The sequence below is a fragment of the Mauremys reevesii genome, linkage group 1, assembly GCF_016161935.1.
Source record: "Mauremys reevesii isolate NIE-2019 linkage group 1, ASM1616193v1, whole genome shotgun sequence".
NCBI classification, from domain to species: domain Eukaryota; kingdom Metazoa; phylum Chordata; order Testudines; family Geoemydidae; genus Mauremys; species Mauremys reevesii.
Genome location: NC_052623.1, coordinates 302,088,022 through 302,114,188, shown reverse-complemented (window position 1 = coordinate 302,114,188; position 26,167 = coordinate 302,088,022). Strand labels below are relative to the sequence as shown.

The following is a 26,167-nucleotide window of genomic DNA, read 5'->3' as shown; positions in this document are numbered from 1 at the left end:
TTGCTGTCACCGCCTTCCTGACCATTGAACCAGGTTTCCTCAGTCAGCCGGATCCAGCCTCCGCATGCAATGGGTAGACAGGCCCTAACTCACCGAGGGTCTTAGACTCATCGGCTACCCTCACCTGGTTTAGCCTGCCAGTCGAGATGGTTTCCGGGGTGTGGCCGCTGTCGCATGCTGACAGCTACTTGGAGCCACAGGTGAGAGCTGGGTGTCAAGTGGGGACCAAAGTGGATGAGCTACTCCTAGGAGTACGACTGCTCCCCTATCAGAGGTACTACCCCTCCCTGACAACCCCATACACCCCAAGCAGAAGTGATACAAGAAGAGAGAAGGGAAGGAACTAAATGGTACAGAGCCTTGAAAGTGAAGACAGGACATTTATTTTACATGGGTCTAAGGTGGATTTGCTTCTTACTTTGGGTCAATCCAGCATCACATTTATTGACTTTCTGACTTCTGCCACCCTGAAGGCTATGGTCATAACCTTACTATGAGTCAGTAGCTCAAGCTGCCTAAAACCATTTTTCCACTGGGTGGCTTGGAAGAAACTGGCACACTCAAGAAATTAGGAGAAGCTGGGCCAGGAAGAAAAGGTGTTGGCCTGGCTGCATTCAGGCATGTCATTAGGGTTCTATGGATCCCTGACACCAAAATAAAGCTGCCCTCTCCTGGTGGAACCTACAGCCAACTATAGTTCTCTGGGAGTGGGTGCTTTTCCAGTACAGCTTCCATTGTAGGCACAATGGATAGAAATTGCACTCTACCTCTTTATGACTATGGGGTGAATCAGGCATCTGTCTATAAACAAAGTCACTATTTCAATTTCCAAATATTCTGCAGCATCACTAGACATGTATGTTTCAAACATATCAAAATGAAACCTGAGCTCTTAGTGTAGTGTCCATCTACATTTTTTTTTTTTACTATCTACCTTAATCAAATCCAAACTTGTCTGGAAAAAACTGAGACTGCCGCCCACAACCACAAGGATGCTGAAGTAAATTTCAGAACAACACAGCCATTAACAGTCAAGGAGGTTGCCAGGAAAGGCAGTGTTAACATCCCACCCAATCTCAAAATCTCAATTCACCTCCCTCTACCACCCACACTTCACGGTGCCAGTCAAAGGAGGTTTTGAGTCCAAGGCCAGTGGTACCGTCATCTAGTTCAGGGGTTCTCAACCTTTTTCTCTCTGAGGCCCCCCCGCCTCAACATGCTATACAAAGTCCAGGGCCCAGTGGGGGTGGGGCGAGGTCCTCAGGGCAGGGGCCTTGGGCATAGGGTGTCAGCCCTGCCCACAGTCCACCCCCACTCCTCCCACGCTCCACTCCCACTCTGTCCCAGGTCCCGCCCCCTCTCCGCTGCGCCCCACCACCGCAACCCTCCTCACCCCCTGGCCCGCCGCTGGCTTGCTGTGTCCCTCCTTAGCCCCCCACCCACCACATACCTCCTCCCACCTGCCCCTCACCTCCTCACTCCCCTGCCAGAAACCCCCATGCCCACCCCGAGAACCCGCGCCTGCCGCTGGCTCGCCGCTTGACTCCTCACCCCTGCCCATCTACCTGCCGCTGGCTCCCTTGCCACTCGCCTCTTCAACCCCCGCTGCCCACCACTGGCCTTTTCACACTCCCCCCCTCACCTACTCAACCCCTGTTGCTCACTGCTCAGCTCTTCACTCCACTCTGCTCGCCTACTCACCCCTCCTGCTGCAGGTCCCTCTTGCTCCTAGGATCAGAGGCAGCCGAGGGTTCTCCATGTGCTACGCCCTCTACAAGCGCGAGCTCTGTGGCTCCCATTGGCTGGGAAAAGTGCCAATGGGAGCTGCCGGAGCTGTGGAGTGGGGCTTGCAGGTGCTGGCAGTGCACCGAGAGCCCTCTGCCCCCCCCCCAACTCGACCCAACCTGACCTGACCCTAAGAGCCAGAGGGACCTGCCGGGGGGCAAGGTGGGGAGTCCCAGCAGTGCTTACTTGGGGCAGCTCCTGGGAAGCATCCAACAGGTCTCTCTGGCTCCTAGGGTTGGGTCGGGTCCGGGGGGGACAGAGGGCTCTCTGCCCGCTGCTGGTGCCTGCAAGCCTCACCCCCGCAGCTCTGATTGGGCAGGAGGGAGCCTGTGCAGCACGCGGAGACCCCCTCCACCTCTGTGCCTAGAGGCTGCCCACACTGCAGGCTCCTACTGGTGGGTGGGCACTGGGAGCTGCCCCAGGAAGTGCCGCCAGCCCCGGGACTTGGGACTTAGGGTTACCATATGTCCGTATTTTCACAGAAGTTTTTAGATATTTAAAAATTCCTCCCAGACAGCGATTTGAGAACTAAAAAGCTGGACACATCCAGGAAAATACAGATGCATGGTAACCCTAGAAAATTATAACTCAAAGGTGGGGGTCTTAGCTCAAAAAGTTTGAAAACAGCTTAGGATGCAGGGAGGGGTACCTGAGGCTGTGTGCAGACACCGGGTACCTGAGGGTTCAGAGAGGGTGGTAGCTAGGGGTTGTGTGCGGGCAAGGGGGGTAGCTGAACTTGCAGGGAGGGGGTAGCTGGGGCTGTGTCCACACAGAGGGTGGCTGTGGGTTCAGGGACAAGGGTGGCTAGGGGCTGTGCATGCAGGGGATAGATCAGGATGCACAGAGGTCATAGCTCAGGGTGTAGGGAGAGGGTATTAGGGGCTGTATGCTGGCAGGACTCCCCTGCAGTCCCTGTTCCTGGAGGGGTCTGCCAGCCATGGAACCGGGTCTCCCCACCCAGGGGGCTCTTATGACTGCCTCTGCGGGAGCAAAGGGGGCTGGGAGCTGAGGAGCAGCTTCAACCTGGAGTGCCAGCAGGAGAAAAAGGAACACTGCTGCTGCCTGCTCCATGGCGCCAACCAGAGTAGCAGCTGCCCCGCACTACCCAGCTCTGGTTTCCTGCCTTTGACCTGGCCAGGGGGCAGGGAGAGGAGATGGGGTGGGGCAGGTGTGGCGCTGCCCCTGGGAGTGCCGTGATCTTTTGCTGCAGTTTCGGGGGTGGGAGTCAATGCCCTCCATGTCCCCAGCTCTGCCCATGGGCTCAGGGCTTCTGCCCCACAGGGAGCACCAGGGCTCGGGGCTCCGGGATTCAGCCCCACACCTCCCAGCTTCATCCCTGTGGGGGGCACTGGGGATCGGGGTTCAGCCCAGGAAGGGGGGTCGGGGATCAGGGTTTCAGCCCCACGCTTCCCAGCTTCAGCCCCACAGGGGCGCTGACGCTGGGGATCAGGGCTTCATAGAATCATAGAAGATTAGGTTTGGAAGAGACCTAGGAGATCATCTAGTCCAACTTCCTGCTCAAAGCAGGACCAACTAAATCATCCCAGCCAGGGCTTTGTCAAGCCAGGCTGTAAAAACCTGTAAGGATGGAGATTCCACCACCTCCCTTGGTGAACCCCTGGGGATCAGGGCTTCAGTCCTGTGCCTCCCGGTTTCAGCCCTGCGGGAGGCGCCAAGCATTAGGGCTTCAGCCACAGGTCCCCAAAGCCTCCTTGAAAGGGCTCGTGGACCCCCAGGGGGCCGCAGACCCCCAGTTGAGAACTGCTGATCTATGGGCTATACTCTGGACTGTGTCACCCAGTAGCAAGAGTCATTGGCTGCGTTAGCCTAGCAGCAGGATTCAGCAGCTGTGTCACCTAGTGGCCAGGGGAAGGGCCTGTTCCACCAAGTTCCAACCCAGGGCTCAAAGAAACAATAATTCAAATTGCACAGCATAGGAGATGGGCATCCCTACCTCTGCTGTCTGTTCTACTTCCTGTCCCAGCTTTAGCTCATCTTCTGGTATCACTGGCCTGTCTTGAGGTCCCCCCTGGAGTTCTTTGAGGCCACTGTCTGAATGGTTTCCCTCTTTCTGTGGCAGTTTGGCATCCATGGCTGAAGGGTCTGCAGCAGCTTGACTGTGAGGCCTAGTCCCAGCTCTTGGAAGCCTCAGCGGCTCCTCTGCAGAAGGCTGCAGCACCCACCTTCTCTCCTGCTTAGTCAGCCCAGCTTGAGCTGAGTTGCTCCATTTTGAATCCTCTCTCCATTGGGAGCGTGCCCAGCAGGAACAAGGGGTTGTCACTTCCTGTGTCCAGAGCAACTCTTTAACCCTCACCTCACCAGTGTGGGGTTGGTACACTTTGTCATAGGGTCCAAACGCGCTCATCGTCTCCTTGCCTCCATAGCAAACACCCTTTCCTTTCTAATATGCAGTCATGTCCAGTGAACACATTCATACTCAGAATTGTATTCAAATACAAAATCTGAATTTTGAGCTTGGAAGGATATTTACACACACACACACACACACACGCACACACACACACACACACACACACACACACACTTAAAGTGAAATGAAAGATCTTTGTTATAATGGTGGTGGTAAAAGAATCCAAAAAGGACTGAATAGACTAGAAAAGTTGTAGACACATATCAATAGCCTGAGTGTATGCTACTTTGCAAAAATTACACTGTTTAGAAAATGTTAGACATGTTGAGTTTTATGGCTTCCCTTCTCAGTTGAGGCATTGGCTTACATTCAGATAACAACCACACCTTTAACTCTGCCCTAATAGAGTTACAGCTATGTAGTCATCTCAAAATGACTAAGAAAGTACAGTACTGTACAGTTTGTGTTTGTTTAAATTTGGGCTCTGGGGAATCTGGATAACTTTAAAAGAGAAAAATTCGTTGATATATGAAAAATTGGGAAGACTGACTCTGTAGCGGAGTCATCTGCCATGGAGTCATGTGGTGATTAGGGCTTCACATTCAGTTGTACAGGAGTCTCTGTTTAACATGGACTTTGTGTGGTGCTGTGCTGTTAAGGCACTGGCTGGATGAGGACAGTTATAGTAGGGGGAGATGAGGCAGCCAGCATCTCAGGGTGGGTGAGATTGTGAGACAAAAGTGAACAGAGGAACGTGGGTGACAGGAGTACCAGTGGCAGAGGCTGAAGCAGAGGTGGGGTTGATTCTGGGGATTTGTGGGGAAATGGTGGTACATTGTTGGTTGGGGGAGCAGAAACATTGGCAGCTGGTTTGGGTACAGTCATGGAGTACCAAGGAATCAATTGCAGGGAGTCATGAGAAATCTCCTTAGATTGTGCACCCACTAATTCCCCTGTCTGCGGGCTTACCCCTCCCATGTGGTTTGCCAGTCTGGCTGGCTGGAGAATCAGGGTGTCAGAGTTATTGCCCAGCAGCTTCCCCATTCTTTCCTGTTCCTTTGGGGGCACTGTGCAGATGAAGGAACTCTCTTTGCCTCTTCAGGACCCAGGTGCTGTAATTCTGTCTGGTTTTTATATGGGCCATACAAGGTTCTTTATGCTGCTCCTTTGCACCCCCATGGAACACACCACAATGCATAAGCACCAGGGCACACAACACTGGGAAATATGACATATTGTTTAATTTTCAGACTTGAATTTTCCTCATATACAACACAGTCGAACATGTTGTTGTTGAATGATGTCTCACCCCCTGTCAGATCTTGTTATTTGTTTCTGGCATCTCAGGCTATGTCTACAGTACAGACTTACAGTGGCACAGCTATATTGCTGCAGCTACCCTGCTGTAAGGTCTCCCGTGTTGCTGCTCTATGCCAGCGGCTCTCCCATTGGCATAATTAGACCACCCCCAATGAGTGGCGGTAGCATTGTCAGTGGGAGAACATCTCCTACCAACAGAGCACTGTCCACACCAGCGCATTTGTCGGTGAAATTTGTGTCAATCACACCCCTGACCGACAAAAGTTTTGCCAAGAGAAGTGCTAGTGTAGACAAAGACTCTGCTGTTATCTAAGCCAACAAATCGTCAGTCCTAAATGTTCAAACTGGTAAAATAATTCATAATGAACATTTTATTTGATGAATTTTGCCTCTTTTTCTGAGAATGAATAAACAAAGGGATTCTTGAATTTGTTGTTAAAAATGTGTCTTCACCTAATAATTCTTCTACTGCGAGTCAGTTGTGAGCAGTTCATTGTGAATAGTCCATGTAAATGCCAGTACATAAGGCACTGGTTATTCTTCAAGGGTCTGATAGTTGCCCGCTTGAATGACTTATATAGCAAGCAAACAGTGTGAATTTTGAATTGTATTTACATGTCTAAAATTTTAAATTTGCACTATTGTTGGTTAACCAGACAAGTCAAAATTGGTAAACACAAAAGAGTACATAAACTTCAATTTTCAAGATTACTTGCATTAGTAAAGCTAGATGGCTACCATATTCATAGAAAGCAGGACCCAGCCTATATACACACCATCTATGTACTTTCCATGACATAGGTAAAATTAGCTGGACAGATATACATATTGCAGACTTCCTGAGCAAGCATAGCAAAACAAAATCCTGAACACAATGTACTGTGCTGCATGTGATTTTCAAAGGCTCATAACTCGGTCAAATTGAAATCAATTTTCTCTGCAGCACACGAGAATGCTATTCCTATGTCAAATTTCAGCTTTCAAGACCATGCCAATGTGACTGTGGGTTTGTTTCAAAGAAAATCATAAGAATATGTTCATTGTAGAAAATATTCACTCTCTTCTCACACCAAAATGGCTATACTGATTCTGCTTAAACTTAAAATAAATAAATAAATAAATCTTAATTTTCAGGCTTGTTTTCTGTTTTATCAGCCCAAAAGAAAATTGTGAGTGTCCAAAAGCAGGTAGTGAGAACATAAATTATTATACGGCATTAAGTATAGTGGTTGCTGCCACTCCTGCTATAATGTATTATGATGATTAGTGATCTTATTAGTGACATAGCTGGATTGTGACAGAAGGATATGATATGGGAAAATAAGATGAAAGGAAATATGTCAGTTATGAGCACCATAGTCTGAAAATTAATAGTATCTATGAATAAATTGTGAATTGTATGGAACAGATAATAGTGAGAAGTGAACCTCATCTGGTTGGGAGGTTCAGCTGAGTTTCTGAAAGTCTGAATATTTACTGGAAATGTATTTAAAGATTTCTCGTGATTTCCTGGATACCACCTCCACTTTTTTCTAGAGCAGGGGTGACTCAAACTGGGGGTCAGGACCCCCAGTTTGAGAACATGGGGGGGGATCACGAGCTGTCAACCTCCACTCCAAACCCCGCTTGCCTCCAGCATTTATAATGGTGTTAAATATATTAAAAAGGGTGTTTAATTTATTAGGGGGGCGCACCCAGAGGCTTGCGATGTGAAAAGGGTTGCCAGTAAAAAAGTTTAAGACCCACTGTTCTAGAGTCTCTGTCTGTCTCCCACTAATGACTTCTCTAACTGTCTGTCCCTCTCAGTACCCGCTCTTCCAGTGACTGACCTCCTCTTTCCTAGTCTTGTTCTTGGTGATCTTATCGTGAGGTTGCTCTCTTCCTTCAGAGGAGGCCTGCAGATCTTCCTTCTATCTTCCCTCAAGGGTGGTGCCTGTAGCTACTCCCTCATTTCTCTCCCCCTGCTCCTTCTACCCGCCAGACAAAAAAAAAAAAAAAAAAAAGACAGCAAGTAGGAATCCTGTGAAAGGAAGTGTAACCCTCTACTGAAGGCCACAGCAGGAGGGGATTATGTTTGCTGACACAAATATATAAGAAAAAGGACGTACACAGAGATAAACGAAGTTGTTGAACTGTAACAGAGCATCCAGCAGGAACAATAGTCTGTTTCCTATTTCTGACCAAAAAAAAGGAAATAGGCTATTGTTCCTGCTGTGTCAGAGTTCAACAACTTGTGTTTACCACCCCTCTGTGTTTTATGTTTACCGCCTCTCTGCCCTCTTTCTTATGTACTTATGTCAGCAAACATAATCCCCTCCTGCTGTGGTGTTCAGTAGAGAATTGAACACCCTTCTACCAGGTCCTTTCTATTTCTTTAGTAACTGAGGCTTACCTATCACTATCCCCCTTTATCTTCCAGTACACTTCATCCCTCCTAAAGGAACCTGGTCAGATACAAATTAAACTTTCAGACATCACAGAGATTAATTAAATGATTATATTTTCTCATTATTAAACGAGTCTTAAACAGGAGGAAAAAAACATTTATTTATTTAAACAAACTCTTATATTGGGTTTGCACATACTAGTCCCATAACAAATTTCAGTGTTTTAGCAAGATAACCACCAGGCTTAGAAATGCCGATTGTAACTAATTGTTATTTTCAGATAGATTTAATTCATAGTGAGAATTGCTTCTTACCCTGTGAACTTTCAAAAAGTGCTGGGCAGAGCAAAATGGGAAGTTTTCTTATAAAATCTGTTTCAGACACTGGCGAAATTCACAAATCAAAGTAGTTGATGGTGTGAAACTTTGGAGGTATTAATATCAGTTGTACAGTGATTATTTAGGGCAAGTTTAGGTTTCAATTTATTTCTGTACCTGAGGCTACAGAATTTGTTTTCCATGTCATTTAGACATGCAATGTCAACTCTTTCAGCACTGAGTCATTTTTATTGTATGCTGAGTCAAACTGCACATAGAGGACTGTGGAAAACAATATTTTCACTGATCTTATGACATTAAAAACCATTTAATCTTTTTTTATTTTTCTGTTTTTCACAGAAAAATTGTGGTATTTTTTTCAATCAAAAAGGGAAATCCTTATGTGCAAAAATAGTGAATGCATTTTTACATGGGGCTAAAGGGTGAAAAGTTGTAACTTGTTTTAGGTAGATTTTTGCCTCTTATGCATTCATTCATTTTGCCACATATAGTCAAAATGATTAGATTTCACCCTTCTTCAAAACCGAGAGGTTTTGGAAATAAAAATAAAATAAAACAAAAACCATGCAGCTCTAAAGCAAAATCTGTAAGATACATGTGGAAAGATATCTTTTTAATTAATGCAGCAGATAATAGTGGTTATTAACACATATAATGTTCTAATTATACTATAAAACCTAATGTGAAATTTTAGTATGTCTGTGAATTAATCTGACTAAAGAAATCTGTGAAATATAAATCCATATTTATAGTTAATTGCTGGATCATTTTGTGTACATCAGATAAAATTACATTTTTTGTAACGTTGTTGTTTTATGAATATCTATTTCATGTTTTCAAGAGTATGCATGTGATATTTACCGCATAGTTAACTTTAGTGTTTGTTTGATCTGTCAACTGAAATAATAAGTAGTGATAATTTTCACTCATTGTACTTCTTAAGTGACATAAAAGACCCATGAGCTCTGCATGTGAAACTCCAATTAACATTATTAATAGACTGAAAACCCTAGTTGCCCCTAAATGTGGGCATTCATATTGGATTCTTGTCTGAATTTTTTCCACATATTTTTAAAACAATTGCTGTTCATGCAACATGAAGAATTTATAAAAGGTAGATTTTCATAAATTCTAAGATATATGGTGACAATCAGAAAATTCCTCTATAGTACATGAAGAAGCTTTATGAGAGATCCTAGGTGGACTTGTATAAATGTTAGGGAAGAACACCAGTTTTACTGTATAATTTTCCCTCTTATGAAATAGCATCGAGACAAAAGCATCATAACTTCATACATCTGAAGATGTAATTTGAGATGCCTGTTCCTTTGGCTATTGGTTGCTCGAAATAAACAATAAAAACATCAAGTGTGGTCATAAACCAATCAGGACTACAAAGAGTCTTTAAATGCTCAGTCTATCTGAAGACCCTGTAAGTATCAAGACTAGATTATTAGCTTGGACAGCAGCCCTCTTCCAGGTAATGTATCACTTTGTATTTTCTTTTACCTTTGCTTAATGATAAGATAGTTTCAAACTACTACATAGATCCATGCAAGCTAAGCCAGTGTTATACAGAATATTGTGTAATGTGTGATGCTAAAGTATTATGATTATTTCTTTATATAATAGCAACAAAGAATCCTGTGGCACCTTATAGACTAACAGACGTTTTGCAGCATGAGCTTTCGTGGGTGAATACCCACTTCTTCGGATGCAAGAATCTTTATATAATTCGGATCTTTATATAATGCCACTGTAAAGACAAGTATGAAAACAAAGATCCTGTCCGAAAGAGTTATAACAAAAAATAGCATGGTTGAGTGGTGGCAGTCACACATCTTGTAATTTCCTTGTTCAGACACTTTTCTTTGTATGTTTTGTTAATACTTCTGTGAAGAGAAACTGTTTATCAAAGATGAGTCTTGTGAAGAGGAACTAAAAAAAAAAAAGGGGGAAATAGCACTGCAGATATGGTCAGGAAAGGGGCTTCAGTATTAGTGGACATATGAAATAAGTTACAGAGGCAGGAGTGAGCTTTCATCTTCTGTGGAAAAGATAAGAAGGGCCAGTAAAAGGATTTGGACATGGTCGAATCAGCAGGCAAAGTAGATGATTTTTGTGAAAGTGTAGGGAAGGGAAGACCAGAATCCAGGATGCCAAAGAAGATCAACTCTGTACATTCTCAAAGTGTGCAATCATTTTAAAGAGACAAGATGGGTGAGGTAATATCTTTTATTGGACCTACACTGGAAACAATCATTTTAATATATTCACTTAAAAGGTCTTACTGGGATGGGCTCTTGAGATAAGCATCTTTATTTTTATGAGGGCTTTGGGAAGACAGCAATAATAACATCCCTCTGGCATAAAACAGAATATAGAACACAGTAAAACAGAAACAGCGAGCGAAATGCAGGACACTGAGCAACATTGAGCATTTACACATTCAGTTCATTTTGCAATGTTAAAACTTTTTAAAAATAAGAGACTAGAGGTTTCTTCAAAGCAAACAATATGAGAGTCTGTTTTAATGAAATTGTCTCTCGCCACTAGTTTTTGCTCCAGGCATTTTAAAATTAATAGTCTGGTTTTGAGTGAAGCATGTCTGACAGCAGTTTTCAACTTTTTATTCATTATGTAAAAAAGTAATTTATTTTTTTTTGCTAATAGCCAATGCACCAGTAATTTTCAAATAGCTGTTTACACACAATTTAAGGCAAAATGTTGACTGAGTTTTTCATGAAGTTAAACTGATGATTGTTAGGGTTGTCTTTGTGAAATCCATATTATAACAGTTTAGAGACAGAAAGCCATGAATCTCCCATTGACTTCCATAGAGCAGGATTAGGGCCTAAGAGCCAGCTCCACAGGTAGTATAACACAGCTCCTTTGAAGTCAACAGAATTGTGCTGAATTACGCCAGCTGAGGAGCTAGCTGTAAATGTATTAAAATATAAAACTCAAAATATAGGTAACTTCAGTGGCTATCAGAACACTATGCAAAAGTAAGACAGTTAATTATAGTGTTGTGAAACTTGCATTACACTTTTTTTATTGATCCTCCTTATTGCTTCTGTACTGAGAATCACTGATTTAATTTAGAATTTTTTGGGGGGAGGGGCAGGATGGATAGGAAAGTTTTTTCTGTGTGATTGACACAAGTTTAAATCAGAAACTGCTTTGTTTCTGAGCAGCTGCCATTAAGGCTGCTTAAATAAAGTTTTTGCTGTGATACCCATGGCAGAACCAATGGCACGTAATGAAGATTTTAATGCCTCATGCTATGGTGATTGTAGCACACTAACAGATTGTAAAAGTATGTTAATAAATGAAAAGTTTAAATAGCTGGTGTTCTGTACATACTGCAGAGTGCCAGGCTGAAAACGAACACTTGTGGTGTGGGATCATATTGACACACTTGATGCCTCAGGTTTAATTGGGGATCCGGGCCTAGATCCTTAATTTTGGAAGGCTTAGCTCAGCGGTTCTCAAACTTCATTGCACCATGACCCCCTTCTGACAACAAAAATTACTACACAACCCCAGGAGGGGGGACCAAAGACCAAGCCCGCCCGAGCCCCGCTGCCCCAGGTGCGGGAGCCAAAGCTGAAGCCCAAGGGCTTCTGCCCTGGGCAGGGGGCATGTAACCGTAGCCCTGGGTGGTGGGGCTCAGGCTTCAACTTCAGCCCCAGGCGGTGGTGCTTGGACTAGGGCTTCGGCCCTGGGCCTCAGCAAGTCTAACACCAGCCTTAGTGACCCCATTAAAATGGGGTTGCAACCCACTTTGGGGACCCAACCCACAGTTTGAGAACCCCTGAGTTAGATAATCCATGAACTAGGACGAGTTTTAAGGCTCTTCCTATCCCTTCTTGAAATGTCTGCTGTGCTTTTGTTAGGTCAAGTGTAGACTCCAGGTTGGCCTCTGCATTCTCAGTACATGCAGGTGTATTTGCATGAGATGTGAAAATGGCCCTCATTGTGCAATGCCCAGCAGAGCAAGTGAGGCATGATGAAAAAGGGCAATAGGTCAAGATTTTCAAAAGTATCTACATTGACTTGGTGTGGGACTTGTGTCCTAAGTGAGTTAGGCACTTGTGAAAAACCCCTCCCTGCTAGACAGAGGCTCTGGAATGACATGGCTAGCGATCTCAGTATCCATAAGCAAGGGCACTGGGAGCACAAGGAACAGCCTTTGTCCTCCTGGGTCCTGTAAGGCAATGTAGACCTAGATTCATAGGGGAATCACAAGTGCTATAGGCAGCAAGGGAGAGTAGAGAGAAGAAATGATTAACCTCAAAGCTCCACCCGGAAGGAGGGGCAGGAAAGGAAGACTTAATCATGGAAACAAAGCTGCCTTTCAAATTTCACTCACAGAGCTCCTTGGAGCTCTCTGAGTACATCTGGACCAATATGATCATACCTCATACTTCCTACTGATATGTGAGCGTCTCCATTCAGACATGATTACTGGCTGCAGCTACTTGTGCACCCCTCCGGAAAAATGTCATTGGTGGTTTCAAAGTATGGATATTCTCACTAGCCCTGGTCAAATATATCACATTTTGAACTTTTTCTTATGAAAAAAATACAATTTTTTTGAGAGTGGGAGGGGAAAATTGCAGAAAAACCTCCTTGTTTTTTGACCAGCACTAGTTCTCACCAATGGCCTGGACCACAATATCATTCATACTTTGGGATGGAGTTATGTGCCTTTCCACACTGAGGATAGGCAACGCCATACCCACAGGCCTGGAGGAAGACAGCAAAAAGATGAGTCATGTTGGAGATGACCAAAACTCCCTGCAAAATCTACATTGAGGAGTGACTCTGAGACATCAACAGTTTTTCAGGGTGCTGAAACCTTAATAAAGTCTATGGCTGATTAGTATTCCTCTTGTCAGGGGCGGCTCTAGGAATTTCGCCGCCCCAAGCACGGCGGCATGCCACGGGGGGCGCTCTGGCGGTCGCTGGTCCCGCGGCTCCAGTGGACCTCCTGCAGACGTGCCTGCGGAGGGTCCGCTGGTCCCGCGGCTCCGGTGGACCTCCCGCAGGCATGCCTGCGGATGCTCCACTGAAGCCGCAGGACCAGCGGACCCTCCGCAGGCACGCCTGTGGGAGGTCCATTGGAGCCGCCTGCCGCCCTCCCGGTGACAGGCAGAGCACCCCCCGCAGCATGCCGCCCCAAGCACATGCTTGGTGCGCTGGGGTCTGGAGCCGGCCCTGCCTCTTGTTTTAACTGATCTCATGCAAAGCTACTTCTGGAGTGCCACACTGAGTTTCCAGGATACCTTCCTGTCCCCTCAAACAGCTAGGATGTGGAAGAAGTGAAGAGCTAGAAAAAACATTTCCATCTCCCTCCTAAATGCCAGGGACAAAAGAAACACCATGCCCAATCCACTTAGCAGGAAGCACAGAGCAGGAAAGAGGGAGAAGGAGGAGAGAGTGTACTAGGGAGTTACAGAGATTATAAAATAATAATAGTGTGATGTTTAAACATTGCTTTATAACATTTATCTTGAGATTTTCCATTAGTATATGGTGACACATAGTAACATCGCTGACAACGCCAACCACACTCACACTGTTTTTTTTTGTTTGTTTGTTTGTTTTTTTATAATCACAGACAGAATCAGGAGTAAAGTTAGTAGGAGAATATGCCCCTTCCTTTAAAAAAAAAAGAGGAGGGAGAGAGAGAGAGAGAGAGAGAGAGAGAGAGAATTGCAGGGGCACTTAGAAGCTGGGTTAATTACAGCACTAGAGAGATAAGGTGGTTGATATAATATCTATTATTGGACTAACTTCTGTTGGTGAGAGACACAAGCTTTTGAGCTACACAGAGCTCTTCCTCAGGATAGGAAAGGAACATCACAGCATCACAGCAAAATGCAAGGTGGAAGAGAGTAACATAAGTAGTTAGCACATATTCTAAGGGACAATTCAAAGAAGAGTGGCCCATTAAGGCCTCTGCACAGGATAAAAAAAAGGACTGCAGACTCAAGCCTTTTATTAAAAAAAAAAAAAGATGTTATCTACTATGAATATGTCATGTCCATCAATGTAGTACTTGACTACTGTAACTAGGACTCTACCAAAATCACGATCCATTTTGGTCAATTTCAACTCATAGGATTTTAAAAATAGTAAATTTCATGGTTTCAGATGTTTACATCTGAAGTTTCATGGGGTTGTAACCATATCCAGACCCAAAAGAGGGAGGAGGGGTCACAAAGCTATTGCACGGGGGTCACAGGGTTGCCACCTTTACTTCTGTGCTGCCTTTGGTGGGAGTTCTGCCTTCAGAGCTGAGTTGAGCTGGGCTCTGAAGGCAGCGCAGCCATGGAGTTTCTTGCAGCTAGTGTTGGTTCCCAGAGGTGGGTCTGACCTGGCCAGAGGAGTGGCCCCTGCAGGGGAAGAGGAAGTCCTGTCCTTCCCCAACCAGGCCAGAACTAGAAACTGGAGCCCAGCACACAGTAGGAGCCCCCGGCTATAACCTCTTCCCCTAATGGATCTATGACTTTGTCTCCATGGGCAAGTGAAAGACATAATTTTTGTCATTCAGAGGTTAAAACAAACACATGCCCCCAAAAGACAAAAGTTTTGTCGACGACAAGCGCTGGTGTGAACAGCGCTTTGTCGGTAGGAGTGCTCTCCTGCTGACAACGCTAATGCCACTCTTTGGGGGTGGAAGTTTTTTGTCAGTGCCAATAAACAGCAGCTACACTGTGTGCCTTTTAGTGGCACAGCTGTAGTGGCACAGCCGTGTCACTAAAAGCTGCATAGTGTAGATATAGCCTATGCCAGGGTTTACACTGCAGGATGCCAGCATAAACTACTATGAAGTTAGCCAAGGGTGTGAACATGCAAAATATAATTATGAAGTTAAAAGAGGATTAATAGGTCCTCAAAGGAAACCCTCACATTCAAAAGTTGAGCCTAGGAACTTAAATTCTTTACTCTGCTAGAAACAATCATGGACTGAACAGAGAGAACACTTCAGTCTCCCTGGACACTCAATAACAGACTTAAAAGTGGCAATTCTTCAACAAAAGAACTTCAAAAACTGACTTCAATGAGAAACTGCAGATCTGGAATTAATTTGAAGACTGGACACCATCAAATCAGGCCTGAATAAAGACTGGAAGTGGATGGGTCACTACAAAAAGTAATTTTCCCTCTGCTGAAACTCACACCTTCTTGTCAACTGCTGGAAATGGCTGATGTCCACCTTGATTGCATTGGCTTTGTTAGCACTACAAAAATAATTTCCCCTGTCTTGATATTCACCCCTTCTTGTCAACTGTTGAGAATAGGCCACTTCCACCTTAATCGAATTGGCCTCATTAGCACTAAGATGACCAGACAGCAAGTGTAAAAATCAGGACACTTTTTTTTCAGGGTGGAGGAGGGGAATCATAGAATATCAGGGTTGGAAGGGACCTCAGGAGATCATCTAATCCAACCCCCTGCTCAAAGCAGGACAAATCCCCAGACAGTTTTTTTGTTTGTTTGTTTAAACCCCAGTTCCCTAGATGGCCCCCTGGGTTTAACAGGCTAATGCTCAAACCACTGAGCTATCCCTCTCCTATATAAGACAAAGCCTCTAATATTGGGACCTTATGTCACCCTAAGCCCAGGGCTCCCTAACACAGCTCAGCTGACTCAAGTCCCACTAACCCTGCGCTTAAACTGTGGTGCAGACTCACCCAGAGTGGCCAATGACTCTCCCGCCTGGCTTTATAACCACCCCCACTCCTGCTGGGAGAGATAGTTGGGGGGGCACATAGGAAATTGCCCCACATCAAGGCACCACCCGCCCCTGCTCTGTGCCGCAGACCCCTTGGTGCCCTCTCCGCCTCTGGCCACTGCAGGCTGCAATCCCCAGCCAAATGCCCTCGTTGGGTCATGGCTGTTGGCGGACAGTGGCCCGGGCAGGGGGGCGGCATGGTGGGGGCTGGGGAGCTATTTACCTCGCTGCTGCATGCGCAGCGCCCAGCACTGAACGGAGCCCGTGCACCGCAGGGAGCTGTGTGCATGGTGAGTGAGGAGCAGAGCTACGCGGTCTGCCGGGCAGGGTGATGCCAGGGCCCCCTCCAGCCGCCCGGAGCCAGGTGGCGGCAGCTCCACCAGTGGCGCTGCGCCGCCACTTCAAGGCAGGCTTCTCCCCCAGCTCACAGCCATGCTGGCTTGCTGCGCTTCCCGGGATGGCAGGAGCCTGGGGCAGCGCTCTCCGGTGCTCTGTGCTGCACATGGGGCCCCGACCCTGAGAGCCAGAGGGACCTGCTGGGGGGCAAGGTGGGGTGTCCCAGCAGTGCTTACCTGTGGTGGCTCCTGGGAAGCATCCAGCAGGTCCCTCTGGCTCCTAGGATTGGGTCAATTGGAGGCAGAGGGCTCTCTGTCCACTGCCGGTGCCTGCAAGCCCCACCCCCGCAGCTCTGATTGGGCAGGAGGGAGACAGTGCAGCATGCAGAGACCCTCTCCACCTCTGTGCCTAGGGGCCGCCAGCACTGGAGGCTCCTGCTGGCAGGCAGGCATGCCGCCGGGAGCTGCCCCAGGAAGCGCTGCCATGCCAGCCCTTGGACTTTGGCGGTGATGGTGAACAGTCCCCGATATCGGGACAAAGGGCGGCCCGGCCAATGTGCGGTTGGGACACAGGACAAATGTGTTAAAATCAGGACTGTCCCGATAATATTGGGACGTCTGGTCACCCTATGTTAGCACTGACCCCCGACTTGGTAAGGCAACTCCCATCTTTTCATGTGCTGTAATATTTATACTGCTTAGTGTATTTTTTACTCCATGTATCCGATGAAGTGGGTTTTAGCTCATGAAAGCTTATGCCCAAATAAATTTGTTAGTCTCTAAGGTTCCACAAGGACTCCTCATTGTTTTTGCTGATACAGACTAACACGGCTACAACTCTGAAACCTGAACAGAGAGACTGAATTTATTGCTTATTACAACTCTCTGTAACCCACTAACCTCCCCCTCCTTGTCCTATGACTGCAAAGGTGTTAATGGGCTATTCTACCTTTCATGGTCCCTTACAATATGTGCCAACTGCTTATGCTAAACAATCTGTTCCACCTTGCATTTGACCTGAAGAGCAATGGGGTGTGGCTAGACAATTTGTCTGTGTCTCCAACAGGAGTTGGTCCAAAAAGAGATGTTACCTCTCCCACCTGGTCTCTAAAATATTCTGGGACTGACATGGCTACAAGTATACTGTAAAATTACAGCACTATTCAGTTGCAGCTTTGTTTTTGTTGTTGTTGTTGTTGTTTTTTGCACAGCTCCAAAGTGACACTGAGAATATTGCAACTTAAAACTCAGTAGTATTTTCTGTTCAATCCACTTTGTAATCCCCTTTTAACTTCATAATTATATTTGGCATACAGTACTCAAATACTACATTGACTGGTATAGTATAGATCAGGATTTCTCAAATGGGTCGCCACTTGTGTACGCCAATGGGAGCTGCTAGAGGTGGTGCGGGCTGAGGGACTTACTGGCCGCTGCTTCCAGCAGCTCCCATTGGCCCGGAGAAGCGATCCATGGCCAGTGGGAGCCGCGATCGGCCGGACCTGCGGACGGGGCAGGTAAACACACCAGCCGGGCCCACCAGGGGCTTTCCCTACACAAGCGGCGACCCCTGTTTGAGAAACCCTGGTATATATATTATAGGACATGTCTACATTGCCAAAAAACCCTATGGTACAGAGTACTTGTGGCATCTTAGGCTTTGGCTACACTTGCACTTCAAAGCGCTGCCACGGCAGCGCTTTGAAGCGCTAAGTGTAGTCAAAGCGCCAGCGCTGGGAGAGAGCTCTCCCAGCGCTGTCTGTACTCCACCTCCCTGTGGGGAATAACGTACACACCCTGCTGTAGCGCTGCAAATTTGCAAGTGTAGCCAAGGCCTTAGAGACTAACAAATTTATTTGAGCATAAGCTTTTGTGGGCTACAGCTCACTTCATCTGATGCATAGAATGGACCATGTAGTAAGAAGATATATATAGAGAGAGAGAACATGAAAAGGTGGAAGTTGCCATACCAACTCTAAGAAGCTGATTAATTAAGATTATCAGCAGGAGAAAAAAAACTTTAGTGATAATCAAGATGACCCATTCCAGACAGTTGACAAGAAGGTGTGAAGATACTTAACATGGGGAAATAGATTCAATTTGTGTAATGACCCAGCCACTCCCAGTCTCTATTCAACCCCAAGTTAATGGTATCTAGTTTGCAAATTAATTCTAGTTCAGTAGTTTCTTGTTGGAGTCTGTTTTTGAAGCTTTTCTGTTGCAAAATTGCCACCTTTAAGTCTGTTACTGAGTCACCTGAGAGGTTGAAATGTTCTTCTACTGGTTTTTGAATGTTATGATTCCTGATGTCAGATTTGTGTCCATTTATTCTTTTGCATAGAGACTGTCCGGTTTGGCCAATGTACATGGCAGAGGGGCATTGCTGGCACATGACGGCACATATCACATTGGTAGATGTGCAGGTGAACGATCCCTTGATGGCGTGGCTGATGTGATTAGGTCTTATGATGGTGTCATTTGAATATCTTTGTTTTAAATATAGGGTCTGACTCTTCCAGTCCTTTTCAAGTAAAATTACTATTGAAGTCAGAGTTTGTCTGAGGACTTGTCTACACTTGCAATGCTGCAGTGGTGCAGCTGTGACGCTTAGCATTTAATGAAGACACTATGTTGATGGAAAGTTTCTTCCATTGGCATAAGTTCTCCACCTTCCTGAGAGACAGTAGCTATGTTGACAGGAGAAGCCCTCCCATCGACATAGCAGTGTCTATACTGGGAGTTTGGTGGTTATAACTGCATCACTCAGTGGTGTGGATTTTCCTTTGAGTGATGTACTTATACCAACATAAGTTCGTAGTATGGACCAGGGCTGAGTAAGGACCCCAGGACTGGGCTCAAACACTCTAATAATGAGAACTGGGGGGTACGGAAAAGTTTAATTTACTTGTTTCTCTCTGCTTGGACAATCAAAATGAATTGGTCAGTTTCATTTTTATTTAGAGGCATTTTCAAATCAGTGTTACTTTTTGGTTCTCATGTATTATTGAATTTAATTAGATGTTTTAAAAGCAGCAATCAAAATTCCAAGTTTCTGTGCAAAACTAAAATAAATGTATGGGCTGGTAAAAAGTTAAAGAGGGATGGGGGATGTAAATAGTAAGGTTACAAAACTGTTTTTTGTTTGCTTGTTTTCCCTTCTTAACTTTCCCCACTGGAAAATATTGTAAAAAGTGAAATTAAGGAAAAGACACTTTTGCATCGTTTTAATTTTTTTTCCACTGCAAAAGTGTGAAAAAAGTAAAACCCAACTTGAAAAAAATATATAGCCTTTTCCCTCACTTTTCCAGTGGAAAATGGAAGAAAGGAATAATGGTGAGAGGGGAAAAAAACCCTAAAAATTCAAAATGATTTTTTTTTCAAAATATTTCATTTACAAAAACTTTGTTTAGATTTACTTTAAAAAATAGGGGAAAATTTTCAAAGGAAATGAAAACAATTTTTTTCAAAATATCTTGTAAAAAAATTGAGCAGCTGTAACTATTATCAAGACAAAAGATTTTTCTGTTGAAAAGCATTTCACAATATAGCCCATTAATTTCACAAACTGCCAACTTGACAAATAAGAACCCAGCAAAAATTAACAGCCTGCAACTAGCCACCCCAAGATGTGTCAAGGCACCCTGAGAAAGCCCAAGAGAACAGAAGCCCCTTATAGCAGGCTGTGGAGTGAACAAATGAGAGCTCTGTCAGATCACATAAGTTTTATACAATTTTTTTTTTTTACAAAGTTGGGTGGAAAATACCACAGGGGAATAGATCTTTAATAGTTTATTTTAAAACATTTCCATTATGGAAGAAAGTGCCAGGCATCATTTCTCCTAGTTTTTTTTGTTTTGTAAAGGTCCATTTTCAATACACCTCTACCCCGATATATCGCGCCCCAATATAACACAAATTCGGATATAATGCGGTAAAGCAGCACTCCGGGGAGGGTGAGACTGCGCACTCCAGTGGATCAAAGCAAGTTCAATATAACGCGGTTTCACCTATAACACGGTAAGATTTTTTGGCTCCCGAGGACAGCATTTTATTGGGTAGAGGTGTAGTAAATTGTGGGTCAAATTTGACCAGACAGCATCCCTTTAATTAGGGAGTTACAGTGCAAATAGTTTTTTGGAGTGAGTGGGGTGGGAAGGTTGAGTGCACAAAGAATGCAAGGTCAGGCCTACACTGGCACAGAATAGTTTCTATGTGGGTAAGCATTTGTCAATATTTTCATTAAAACTTTTAATGGGATGCTTAACAGCAACAGGAGTTTTGGGTGCAGAAGTACAGGACTGAGGCCATAACATGGACAGGGATGGTTAGTTGTTTATGAAAAATATGTCCTATATCTTTTAGGCAACAAACTAGCCACTATGGCATGAAATTCTTGCACGTGGATAACAGACACACAATAAGAGCTTGTTTACTATCCGTTTATGCCTTTCAACACTATTAAGAGCAATGGATTAGGAATAAAACAAAGAGCATGCTATATATCTATGAAACAGAAACCCTGTTAATGTAATTATTCCTTTAATTAAAAATGGAATGTGTGACAAAGTTCCTCCTCTGCCTTGGTGAGTCCTGCGCTTATAGGCAGATTTGCTTACCGCAGAGATTCACGGCAGCCCTCAATTTGGCCACTTTTGCTAGTGGCTCAAACCTGCTGTCCACTCAGCTAACCTCATCACTGGCCAGCATGGGGGAAACGGAGAGCAATCCCCACAGTCTTTGTGTCCCACCTAGTGGGTCAGGGACAGGCCAGATCCCTTTCCAATTTACACCTTCCCTTCTGGTGTTTCTCACAGACCAGGTCAACTCCTCCTGTGTCCGATCAGGAGTTGGGATGAGGGGAACCCGGGCCCACCCTCTACATCGGGTTCCATCCCAGGGCCCTGTGGATAGCAGCTGTCTACAATGTTCCCTGTATCAGCTGCATGACAGCTACAACTCCCTGGGCTACTTCCCCATGGCCTTCCCCAGCACTTTCTTTATCCTCACTGCGGGATCTTCCTCCTGAAGCCTGATCACGCTTGAACTCTTCACTCCTCCAGCAGGACACCTTCTCACTCCCTGCTCCTTTTACTTACACACACACACACACACCCTACTAACTGATGGGGGAGGTCCTTTTTAAACCAGGTGTCCTGATTCCTGCCTGCCATAATTGAGTCTAGAAAGGTCTTAATTGGCTCCAGGTGTCTTGATTAGCTTGCCTGTCTTAATTGGCTCTAGCAGGTTCCTGATTGCTCTAGGGCAGCCCCTGCTCTGGTCACTCAGGGAACAGAAAATTGTTCATTCAGTGGCCAGTATACTTGCCTTCTACCAGACTCCTGTACTGGTCTGGGTCTGTCACAAAAGGCATATATTTCAGTTATAGTGGAAATACTATTTATTGCCAATTTCTCCTAATAATAAACCTTTAAATTTGAAATAGCTTTGCCTTTTCAGAAGTCAATTGATGGTGAAAGCCACTGTGACAGAAATGTAGAATAATAAAGAGCAATACCCTCAGTGGTATTGTAATGGAGGCCTTTTTGCATTTTATCATGTGATTATAAATGCAAAGTACTTTCTCCTTCAAGGGCAAGAAGTTTGAGAGAAGCTATCAGCAGCTGTATCAGGTTCTGTTCATAAAACCAAGAAGCATTATGGTGTACTGTCAACAGGCATTCCTTCCCCTACTACTAAAACAGAAAGGCATTTCAAGAACTGGCTAGTTAATTTCCTGCACAAACTGATCTAAACTATAGGCAACAGATCTATTTAAGGAACAGGTAATCTACTTACAAAGCATTTATAACTCTAGGACTAGTTTGTGGCTTAAAGCCAGGGGCCAGGCCCCACTGGAGGGGCTGCATTGACTTAGAATTCCTCCTGGGCAGCATATGCTGCTGCAGCAGCTCTTCCATCCTGGGAGAGGGAACAGCATATGTTTCCTTTTGTCACTGGCCAGCTGTACCACCGCCTTGCTTCTTTTGGGGAGACAGGCATTGCTTGTATCAAAAACAGTGTTCACCAGCCACAATGTGGCTGGTCTGTACACAGGAGAACAAAGGGAGGATGCAATCTTCAACCCAGTCATATTGCACCCCTAGAGTCCCATCTGATAAGGTGCTGAGCAGTCTGGCTGTGATCCAGCAAAGCACTTAAACACATGCTGAAGATCAGGAGGACACTATACTGAGCCATTATTATATCTAGAAGCATTGAGTCACGGAAGAACTTTGCTCCCAGCCTGATTGCCCATAGCTAGCTCATTTTTATTCAGTGTAGTTAATAATGGGGTGGATTTTTTAAAAAATAGTATTTCTTATTTGACCACTTTTTATTTTTTATCTTTTTATCTATTAACTATCATTTTACAATATACAGCGTATAGAAATATTTTACATTTGATTAAGTTTACAGTTGTCTTAAGTCAAGAAAATACGTATTACTTAATCTTTCATATTTGGGAATAATAAATAATTTCTCTTTTATTAGCTAGTTAATTTTGTATCATATTAAAAATAAAATGTTGAGGACCTCTAACACAGGTGCAAGAGTATGAAAGGTCATTGTGACCCAAGAACCTCTTAATGCCAACTGACAAAGGGGTGTAGAGTGGCTCCAAAAATCTCTTGATTCTGGTATGTGCCTTCTGGTTCACCAAAGAAGGTCATGTGAGGTCTTAAATAAAAGCTGGTGTCACACTGGTCATCAACATAATTGTAAAATGTATGTACAAATACTATGAAAGGAGACAAATTGGAGGATTGGGCAAAAAGAAATCTGATGCAGTTCAACAAGGACAAGTGCAGAGTCCTTCACTTAGGACAGAAGAATCCCATGCACTGCTATAGACTAGGGACTGAGCGGCTAGGCAGCAGTTCTGCAGAAAAGGAACTAGGGGTTACAGTGGACGAAAAGCTGGATATGAGGCAACAGTGTGCCCTTGTTGCTAAGAAGGCTAACAGCATTTTGGGCTCTATAAGTAGGAGCATTGCCAGCAGATCAAGGGACGTGATCATTACCCTCTATTCAGCATTGGTGAGGGCTCATTTGGAGTACTGTGTCCAGTTTTGGGCCCCACCCTACAAGAAGGATGTGGAAAAATTGGAAAGAGTCCAGTGGAGGGCAACAAAAATGATTAGAGGGCTGGAGCACATGACTTATGAGGCGAGGCTGAGGGAACTGGAATTATTTAGTCTTCAGAAGAGAAGTATGAGGGGAGATTTGATAGCTGCTTTCAACTACCTGAAAGAGAGTTCCAAAGAGGATGGATCTAGACTGTTCTCAGTGATAGCAGATGACAGAACAAGGAGTAATGGTCTCAAGTTGCAGTGGGGGAAGTTTAGGTAGGCTATTAGGAAAAACTTTTTCACTAGGGGGAAGTTTAGGTTGGATATTAGGAAAAACGTTTTCACTAGGAGGTTGGTGAAATACTGGAATGGGTTACCTAGGTAGATGGTGGAATCTCCTTCCTTAGAGGTTTTTAAGGTCAGGCTTCACAAAGCCCTGGCTGGGATGATTTAGTTGGGGATTGGTCTGGCTTTGAGCAGGGGGTTGGAGTAGATGACCTCCTGAGGTCTCTTCCAACCTTGATATTCTATGATTCTATGATTATGTATGTACACTGAAAATATGGTCTTAAAAGTCTGTAGGTATTGATCACCACCAAAGGTGAAAAACAGGATTTCTGTCATACAAGATTGGTTCATTCATCTACCTGTTGACATGTAAATAGAGTATTGTCTCATTTACAACGGGATTCCTATCAACAGTCTAAACTGAATGTAAATGAAGGATTGTGGGGACTTCAGAAAGATCTAACAGGAAGAGAAGAACAGCAGGGGGAAGGGAATGCTGTCTGGTAGGAGCACTTCAAAGGTTTGTTTGACTATAGTTGAGGGAGGTCAAAGAAGAAGGCACCCTTCACTGAGGAAGCAAAAGGACAGCAAGTTTGCATCATGAAAAAGGGGTCTGAGCCAGGCTTCGCTAAAAACAGTGAAGAGAACTTTGGGTGAGAGAGAACTTATTTTAGACAAGAGAGCATGTAACCACTTATTTCCAATAGTCTTATTCACTCTAACTTGAATCTTGAAATTTTTTATGATAAATTTATTCTTGTTTTCACCATAAATATTTCTTAAAGCTGTAGTGTTAAGCAAGGTGGTGGTCCTGAACTGAATCTTACAAGCTGGTATGTACTGTTCCTTTGGGAACAGCAGATGTGGTAATTCATGGACTCATGGACTTTAAGGTCAGAAGGTACCATCGTGATCATCTAGTCTAACCTCCTGCACATTGCAGACCACAGAACCCCACCCACACATTCCTTAAATAGACCTCTAATCTCTGGCAGAGTTACTGAAGTCCTCAAATCATGGTTTAAAGACTTCAAGTTACAGAGAATTCATAATTTACATTAGTTTAAACCTGCAAGTGACTTGTGTCCCATGCTGCAGAGGAAGGTGAAAGCCCCCCAGAGTCTGCCAATCTGACCTGGGGAAAAATTTCTTCCTGACCTCAAATATGGCGATCAGTTAAATCCTAAGCATGTGAACAAGACCCACCAGGCAGATACCTGGGAAAGAATTCTCTGTAGTAACTCAGAGCCCTCCCCATCTAGTGTCCCATCTCCAGCTGTTGGAGATTTTTGCTCCTGACGGTCACCGACGGGCCACATGTCATCCTAGGCAGTCCCATCATACCATCCCCTCCATAAACTTATCAAGCTTAGTCTTGAAGCCAGTTAGGTTTTTTGCCCCCACTGCTCCTCTTAGAAGGCTGTTCCAGAACTTCACTCCTCTGATGGTTAGAAACCTTCCGCTAATTTGGTGGCTAAATTCATTGATAGCCACTTCATATCCATTTGGTCTTGTGTTCACATTGGTGCTTAACTTAAATAACTCCTCTCCCTTCCTGGTATTTATCCCTCTGATGTATTTATAGAGAGCAATCATATCTCCCCTCAGCCTTCTTTTGGTTAGGCTTAACAAGCCAAGCTCTTTGTCTTCTCTCATAAGGTAGATTTTCTGTTCCTTGGATCATCCTAGTAGCCCTTCTCTGCACCTGCTCCAGTTTGAATTCATCTTTCTTAAACGTATGATACCAGAACTGCACACAGTATTTCAGATGAGGTCTCACCAGAGCCTTGTATAACAGTACTAACACTTCCCTGTCTCTACCTGAAATAATTCGCCTGATGCAACCTAGGAATGCATTAACCTTTTTCATGGTTGCATCACATTGATGTCTCAGTCATTCAGTGAGTGTTCAGTGGATAAGGGGCTGGACATGAAAGGGAATGCTTGGAGGACTCAGGGGATGGCGTGTGCCTATTGCTATCTGTACAGAGAGAGTGAGGCCTGGAAGGCAGTGCTTGTGTTGCCAGAGGCTGGTGTAATCAAGCAGCTGATCCACACCAGGCACAGACAAGGCTGCTTCACACTAAGGAGTTGTGGGGAGATATCTGACAGCCTGAGTCCCCATGGGGAGCGTCATAGCCGTACTATAGCTTTCTACAGCTAAACCTATTGAAGATGAACAGAAAGCCCAGAAAATGTCTACTCCCTCAGGGGCAAAGGTTTGAGGATTAAGGAGAAGGCATGGGCTGTGGCGTTCAGGTTCCAGCTGTGTGAAAAAAAGGGGGTGCAAATATGGAGCAAAAGTATGTGTTGCACAAAGCAACATTAGCTCTAATGCAGATATCCACTACACCCTTGGGATACATTACTGTTTACTTGCTCCACCACCACTATTAACTAAGCCACAAAGTCTTGAACCTGTGAAGTTGCAGTCCAGAGGCTTGTGAATGCTTTCAAGAAGGGGAGGAGTATGTTGTGGGAGTGCTGCTTCCCCCACTTTGAGTTTTTAAAGCCCTATTTTTTTCT

The 26,167-nt window shown here is 44.8% G+C and overlaps 1 protein-coding gene across 2 annotated transcripts in view; it reads left to right on the top strand.

Annotated features, from left to right (window-relative positions):
- SLC16A7 (solute carrier family 16 member 7) overlaps positions 1-26,167 on the top strand; it is a 142,966-nt gene that overhangs the window by 13,261 nt on the left and 103,538 nt on the right. The window contains exon 1 of one of the 2 annotated variants that reach the window (XM_039503794.1): positions 9,583-9,681. The exons of the other annotated variant lie outside the window; for it this stretch is intronic. The gene's annotated coding sequence lies outside the window, so the exon portion shown is untranslated. Of the gene's footprint in view, positions 1-9,582; positions 9,682-26,167 lie in introns of those variants that run through there. 2 annotated transcript variants of the gene reach the window in all.